The sequence below is a fragment of the Calidris pugnax genome, unplaced genomic scaffold, assembly GCF_001431845.1.
Source record: "Calidris pugnax isolate Ruff unplaced genomic scaffold, ASM143184v1 scaffold187, whole genome shotgun sequence".
In the NCBI taxonomy this organism is placed as follows: domain Eukaryota; kingdom Metazoa; phylum Chordata; class Aves; order Charadriiformes; family Scolopacidae; genus Calidris; species Calidris pugnax.
The window spans coordinates 2,885,719-2,893,596 of NW_015090969.1; the positions used below are offsets into that span (position 1 = coordinate 2,885,719).

Genomic DNA, 7,878 nt, shown 5'->3' on the forward strand with positions numbered 1-7,878 from the left:
CTCTCGGCCCCCAAACCGCGTCCCTGAGTGCCCCTGAGCCCCAAAACCCAGCTGCTGAGCCTCTGCTCAAGTCTCCAAAACGCTGCGCTCTGCCCCCACTCCTGAGCCCAAAGCCCCGAGACTCCCTCCCTTGCCGAAGCCCAGAATGACAGAATCCTTAGAGATACAGGTTGGTATTTTGAACTCTTTTTATATACATAAAGGAATATTATTTTCCAATATACAGAAAAATGAGAGATTGTTCTCTATTCCAATGCCTCTCCCCCCGCATTTACAGCATTTAACATTTTTAAACCACCAGATCTTCCTTCTGATTTGACTTTTAGACTTCCTGTTATTTTTTCTCTCATGCATGTGTTCTTTTTATGCTGAAATGCTTGTGCATGACCTGTTTGCCATTGACTATTCATCAATAGTCTTTCCTGTTTTATGCTCTAAACCTGCTATATCTGACAACGTTATACTAGACTTTGAAGAGTAGCATCTCTAAATCCCTCTCTGATTATGGCATTTACCCTGGTTTTTACATTGGTGCTTAAAAGCACAGTAGGATTTTGGCTTCAGTGGATTTTTGTATCTCTGGTCTCTCTCAATGTTGTGCATTCAATACATTCTTAAAGTCAGACACTTTTATGGTAAAAGTATTTCTATTGAATGTATATAAAGACAGGCACACCTTGTTGGCATAAAGTGAATGACTGAGCTTTGTTCTTTATTGTTCCTTGTGCTCTTCAAGGTCTTTATATAATTTTGACCGGTTTCGGTTGCTATACTGGAAATAAGGCACAACTGGGAGCATCCAGTGAGTTATACTAGACTTTGAAGAGTAGCATCTCTAAATCCCTCTCTGATTATGGCATTTACCCTGGTTTTTACATTGGTGCTTAAAAGCACAGTAGGATTTTGGCTTCAGTGGATTTTTGTATCTCTGGTCTCTCTCAATGTTGTGCATTCAATACATTCTTTCTAATTTAAGACTTTTTTCGTGCCTGGTGTTCATAAAAAATCAGGCTGGTGTTTTGTGTCAGTCAGACCATCTTTCCTGGTTGTTTGTTTGTTTGTTAGCTTGTTTTCCATATGTAGGATAGCTACTTCTTTTTGCTAGCTGTCTTTTACTGCTGGAGACTCCTTTACTGGTATTTTCAGTGTGTCTGTAATTCTCTGTCTAGCAACAAAATGTTTTGCAAACATTTAGGAAACCAGAATAAAGCTTCAACAACAACAATTTAGGACACCCGAATAAAACTTCCAATGCCTGCTTTTTCTGATTTGACTTTTAGACTTCCTGTTATTTTTTCTCTCATGCATGTGTTCTTTTTATGCTGAAATGCTTGTGCATGACCTGTTTGCCATTGACTATTCATCAATAGTCTTTCCTGTTTTATGCTCTAAACCTGCTATATCTGACAACGTTATACTAGACTTTGAAGAGTAGCATCTCTAAATCCCTCTCTGATTATGGCATTTACCCTGGTTTTTACATTGGTGCTTAAAAGCACAGTAGGATTTTGGCTTCAGTGGATTTTTGTATCTCTGGTCTCTCTCAATGTTGTGCATTCAATACATTCTTTCTAATTTAAGACTTTTTTCGTGCCTGGTGTTCATAAAAAATCAGGCTGGTGTTTTGTGTCAGTCAGACCATCTTTCCTGGTTGTTTGTTTGTTTGTTAGCTTGTTTTCCATATGTAGGATAGCTACTTCTTTTTGCTAGCTGTCTTTTACTGCTGGAGACTCCTTTACTGGTATTTTCAGTGTGTCTGTTTTTCTCGCTAATGTCCCCCTGCATGTCTTATTTTTTCTCCTTGTCCCCTGCGTTTATTTCCTGTACTTCCTTGCACTGTCAATACCAGTATGGTATCAGTTCTTCCCTAGGTCTTGCTGGAAGTCAGTTTAATGTGACCCATTATCTTTGAATTTTATTATGTACCCTGCTATTTTTATTTATAATTGCCGCTCCCTATAAAATATTTGTATCAATTAAGTATAATTCTGTCCCTATGAGCAATCCACCATGATATGAGGAACCATTTACCCTTTTCAGAGGTGAGATGCGGGTTCCCATTTGTACATCTGTCTACATTCCAGGATTTGTTTTTTAAATCAGGTGTAGGGAATTATTAAGTTCTAAAGGTGGCATGTTCTGCAATGTTGCTTACATACAGAGCTTGAATATTGCTTTATCTTCTGGGTTAATAAAACTGTTCTTGAGGTAATAAGTGTATGCTTTGGTAGTAATAGCAAAAAGTTAATTGCATCAGATTATCACAAATAAATTATTTACTTTTCATTAACAAACTAAGTAGCAGCCATTTATGTTACTTTTTGTTAATTCATTACTTAAAGGGTGTTTTAACACTGAGTAACAGCTTGACAGGCTATCCTAGCTACCACCTTTTTTCCATAAGTACAAGTTTTTTGTGGTTTATTTAATAAGATTTTAAAAATACTTTTTTTTTTTCTTGTTAGCTAAGCTTCTTGCTTCACCTACATGTTTAATATCTACAATACAAGGCTTTTCTATGTTTAATTTGCTGTTGGCCTCCCTAATCAGACTGGGCCTCTGTTTACAGGAGGAGGAAGAGATGCAGCCCTTTGGTTAGGAGCCTGTAAAGCACTCTGAAGTGCAATGGCTTGAGGGATCTGCTCTTTAACATCATTCCTTCAAACTCTGTTATGGGAGATTTACTTAAATCTATAAGAATCAGTTTGAAATGCAAATCTTACAAAGGTTCTTTCTATAGCTGAGACACATGATTTTATCAGATAACTTGTTGGTTTTCATTGCTAGCCATTTGCAATGGTTTGTTTTAAAGCTAAATTAGGTTTTTTTTCTTGTAAGGATAACATAATATAGTCTTGGAAAAATAGAAACAATACTTATGAGCATCCTTTGGATAATTGGACCGCTTAGCTGGGCCCTTTAGTGCAAATTCTGTTAAGGCAAAACTGTAAAAGGAAAATATAACGTCTCTTGCTGAAATATTTAATTCTCCAGGAAATAGTGCTAACTGTAGATACTACAAAATCTGTTACAGGTCAGTCTTCACTCTTTCCTTTTGAAGATGGCTTCCTAGATGGCAGTCATGGTGATCAGTCTTTATCATCATGGTGAAAAAGTGGAACACAATTCTAGACAGATGCTTGTTGGAGGTCTTCCTCCTGACATTGATGAAGGTACTGTGAATAAGTTACATTGGTGAGATGTGGGAATTAGCTTACTTTTAAAAGGGCAGATTTTCATAAAAACAAGTGTATTTTCCCAGGTATGTCACTTGTAGGGCCTGTGGCATTATTTAAAACAAACACCACCACTTCCTGCAACACCTGAGAATTTACATGACAATCACAATTGTAAATCAGAAGAGATAGGGACAGAAATAGCAGGTCTTCTAATCTGCACTATCAGCATATGTTTCCACATAGGTAAAGCTGAAAAAAGGAACCTAGTGGGTGCCATCACTCCTCTGTAGTCTTCCCTGTTCTTTTTCAAAGATGTGGTTGGCTTTAAGGACTTTATTACTACAGTCCTTACCAAAATAAATCAGGCTCTAATCAGTCAGCTCTTATATCCAGTGTATATGCAGTGTTTGGTTGGCAAATGTAAGGCAATTAATATGGTTACAAAATAAAACCCAACTGAATAGGAATGGTCAGGTTCTTTCTCAGTCCCAAGAAATATCTGTTCTACTTGCGTGTGCCTCCACACACCCTTACTCCCAAACCAAAAGTGTGACAGGTTTTGGTGTATTTTTCATATTATAGATGGAATCTACCACTCTTTACCTTCAATTGGCATACACAGGGAATTTGAGGGTGCCTTATAATGAAAAGAGAGGGATCTCTGAGTCCTATCTACTAAATCGAAGCCTAAACCACGTGCAGTTTTAATAAACAAATAGTATGAGTTTTCAATCTATGGTTTACAAACAGCTGAAATGCAGTTCCCTTGTTACGTCATGAGTTGCAGGACTGTTGGTACAGGGAGGGGTGGGTACCCTGAATCCCCAGCTGTGAGAAGCAGCAGCCAACAGGTACCGCTTAGGTGAACGACCCTGCGCCGCTCAGAATCAAAATCCATGCCCAGCCCATTCTGCCAGGAGGTGTCATGACCACTCAGGAGCTGCCACCCTCTCCCAGAGGGATCTACTTCAGTAATACCTTTTTCCTTCAGCTCCTGAATTATGCAGCATATGTTTTGTGGCTCTAGTTGCTTGAGAAATCTGACGTGCGGCTCATGGGGTCAGACAAGCAGGATACATCTCAAACAGCAATCCAAAAAGTTGGAAAACTAATGTGTTTGTCTTCAAACTTCTCTCCTGATGGATTGTTGGTCTGATCTAGCTAGTATAGACACAATAGACACAATTTTAAACTAATTCTTTCTTTAAAGTACATAAATAAATGCATTGAGAAAAAAGATTTTTTTAAAAAATAAGTTTTTTCTGAAGTGTTTGCATGGAAAACCAAGTTGTCCAATAGGATAGTTTGAGATGTATATTCCAGAGCGCTTCTAAATTAATGCTTAAAAAGCAAAGAAATAATGTGATAATTGGAGGCAGATTTCCAGGGGGACTGAGGAAGGCAAACACCCCACAGTCGCCTGACCTGATGCAGCCTGCTTTCCAGAGCATGGTACAAGGAGTGGCCATGCTGACACGTAGCTCCTCCGTCAGTCCATGTGGCTGCATCTGTGGCCATAATTATCCAAAGCATTGTGGCTATAATTAGAAATAGACCAATGCTGAAGCATATTCAGTTCTGATAGATCATGTTTGCAATTAATCCTGCTGCAAGCTTGAATTAGTGGAATGTAAAATTACTTTTTTAAGCAACTGTGTATAACATAGAGGTGAAAGAATATTTAGGCATCCTCTATTGTACGTTGTTGCAGTTTTCACTGTTCTTAATAGGCATAGAAAATAGTCTTTTTTTGGGGTTGTTTTAAAAGTAAGAATTTTTATCTTGCCACTGTCAGTCTTCAGATTTTAAGGTGCCCCGTTTGTTTTTTGTAGATGAGATCACTGACAGCTTTCATAGGTTTGGACCTCTTGTGATGGACTGAAAACAAGTCATATTTTCCACCTAAAGGTAATTAGTTTAAAATACATTTATGCAGGCTGTTCTGGTAAAAGGAAAATACATCTGCAATGTGGCAATCCATTACAAAGAAAAGATTTTGACTCTTTATGACTCATTTTCTCTCTTTGAACAAACATATTTTCAGCAGTTGTCATGACAGAAAAAAACACAATTCAGTGACTGAAATGTGGTCCTGTGTGTGTACGTTTTCAGCAAGACTGGAGTCCCTGAATTATGCCTTAATTTATACTAGGCTTACTTTAGAAGGCAAGTTGCCGAAATTCACTAGTGTGGATTCTGGTGCACTTTGCATACTGTCAGGAATGATAGGAATAACAGCTGGAAGTCGGTAGTGGATCGGGTGCATGGTATTTTTTGTGGAAGTGTGAGCTCTGTGAAGAGATGGCAGCCTGGGATCATGCACTGTACTCACGGCATTTCCAGGCTGGCACTGATCTTGGTCTTGGTGGTTTAGAGCGCATGCAGGTGGAGCAGTTTCCTATCTGTCAGTGAAGCACTATGCAGACCTGTTTGGGTTGAGAAAGAATAGTTTATGGGAAACCCGTTTGGGAGAGTTACTTGGCTAAATCAAATTGCTCTTACTGTATCCTAGTCGCTCCTGTGATGTTGTATTATACTATGCACATTCTATTCTCAGTCACATGTGCCTCTTGCATGTAGTTTGGGAGTTCACTCATGATCTGAGACAGTAGCATGAAATCATATGCAGAATTTCTTATCTGTGCATTAAGATTTTCTGTCCTCACTGACACTGAAAGCTCTTAATTGCTCATTACGTCTGCGATGTGTATCTGTGTTTTTCCTAAGGTCCTTGTAGTGTGGACTTTAAAGTTAACATAAATAGGGTCTGTTCTGGAGCATGTTATGCCCACGCAAAGCTTACTTCCCTCTGCTTATTTTCTCTTCCTGAAAGCATAATCTTCTCTTTCTGGGAGATTACTAGTTAAATGATACAGTGAAAATAATTTTGTACTAAAAGAGGGAAGAAACTGTTCGTTAGAATGCAGATACTCAGAAGGAGCAGACTTTATTTTCATGATGCAAGCTTCTTACAATATCTTATAGAAGTACTCAAAAACTACTCCTCATTGGGTAGCGCACAAAAAAACCCCGTAGTTAAATGATAACTGTGTGTTTTGGAGATGGACAGTGCGATGGTATCAGTGCACAGCTGTGCAAGCTCAATTAGTGCCAAAGCCAGACACTTTTATGGTAAAAGTATTTTTATTGAGTATATATAGAGACAGGCACACCTTTTCAGCATAAAGTGAATGATCGAGCTTTTTTCTTTGTTGCGCCCTGTATTCCTCAAGGTTTTACCCTTCCCTCTCAGCCGCATTGACTGAGTGAGAGGAGCAGCAGCAGCACCAGGGCTGTAGCGGCAGCGCTGGGTCCCTCAGCATCATTCTGGTCACAGCAGAGCCTGGTCCTGCCCCTTGAAGGGTGATCTCCCTGCACCGCGCTGGGAGGAAGGGGCCAGGCATTTCCCTGCACCAGAGGTTCACTGTTAGTCTGAGTAGGTGTTCCAGGCGGCATCGGTCAGTCTGAAGAGGGATCTGAAGTGTCAGGATGGCTCCGGCTTTGGCAGGCTGTGCCGTCTTTTGAACAGAGCTGTTAATTGTTAATTGTAATTTTGTATAGTATTGTGTATTGGTGATAATGTGATGATCACATATTACACAATTTCGAAGATTCTGTTATTATGGGTGTATAATTTATATCTATATTAGGACAGTAAACAAATGTGTTTATTATGAACAGTAAGGGTATCGTGCTTTTAATTGCATTTAAAAAAAAAAATAAAAAGCAAGTCTTTTGCAGCAAAGCCCTATCTTAATAGTAACTTGAAAAAGTGAATTGCAAAGCTCACTTGGAAGCTTCCCAGGACTTTGTTTTTAAATGTGGGTTTTCATCAGCAACCACTTCAAAATTTGATTTGACAGATGAACTTTGGGAATTTTCATTTGAAACTGAAGAAAAATGCATCTCTTGAATAAGTTCTGCTGTTTGGCAGATACAGAACTGGGTGACTTTTCTGTCTTTGAGGACGCAGAAATAGCTTCCTCATGCTGATCAATTCACAAGTATATCAGTATTCCAATATGCATGAAGTAAGATGATGATTATTGTTGTTGCTGTTGTTAGGACTGGTGCTACTGATTTCTTTTTGTCTCTCTTGTAGGGTTGGCTGAGAGCAGTCCACCAGGAAGGCACACGGGTGCTGTGTCTCACTGAATTTCCACGTGGTAGAGCCAGGGTCTTGGCTTGAGGAAAGGAAAGCTTTCCGAAGCACCATTTCATCTTTGAACAGCTAATAATAGCCAACTATAAAAGCACGTAACTAGTTATCACCTGCTAATAATAGTCCACTGTAAAAGCAGCACCTGGGAGCTGTCTATAAAAGCTGAGCTATCTGTGCAATAAAGTGGCATCTACCTGATCACATAGGTCGTCGTGTATGGTGTCCGAAGCTTCTGCGTCATTACCTGGTTACTGCACATGCCGCACATTCCACTGCGCGTGGGCGGCTTCAAAATCATTACTGCGCATGTGCCTTACAATTATCTGGTTAGTACGCACGTGCTGCCCGGCGGCTGCCCACACTCGTTTAATGCGCATGCGCGGCGGCATCTTTGTGGTTCGCGTCTTCCCCGGCGAAACCGCGTGCGACTCGGGAGGGTCCGAAAAGTACGGATGCGTTTCCCTGATTTCGTGGGGGGTCCCAGGTACCCGGGGCGTTCCGAAGGTGAGGAAGGCGCTTTTCCGAGGGGGAGAGGGG

General features: G+C 40.0%; 1 long non-coding RNA gene across 1 annotated transcript in view; it reads left to right on the forward strand.

The window, feature by feature from the left end:
- Positions 1 to 7,487, forward strand: part of LOC106894224 — a 10,377-nt gene extending 2,890 nt beyond the window's left edge. Inside the window, exons 3-5 of the long non-coding RNA XR_001413237.1 lie at positions 3,035 to 3,173; positions 5,012 to 5,087; positions 7,282 to 7,487. This is a non-coding gene — a long non-coding RNA (uncharacterized LOC106894224). The remainder of the gene's footprint in view (positions 1 to 3,034; positions 3,174 to 5,011; positions 5,088 to 7,281) is intronic.
- Positions 7,488 to 7,878: the final 391 nt, after the last annotated feature.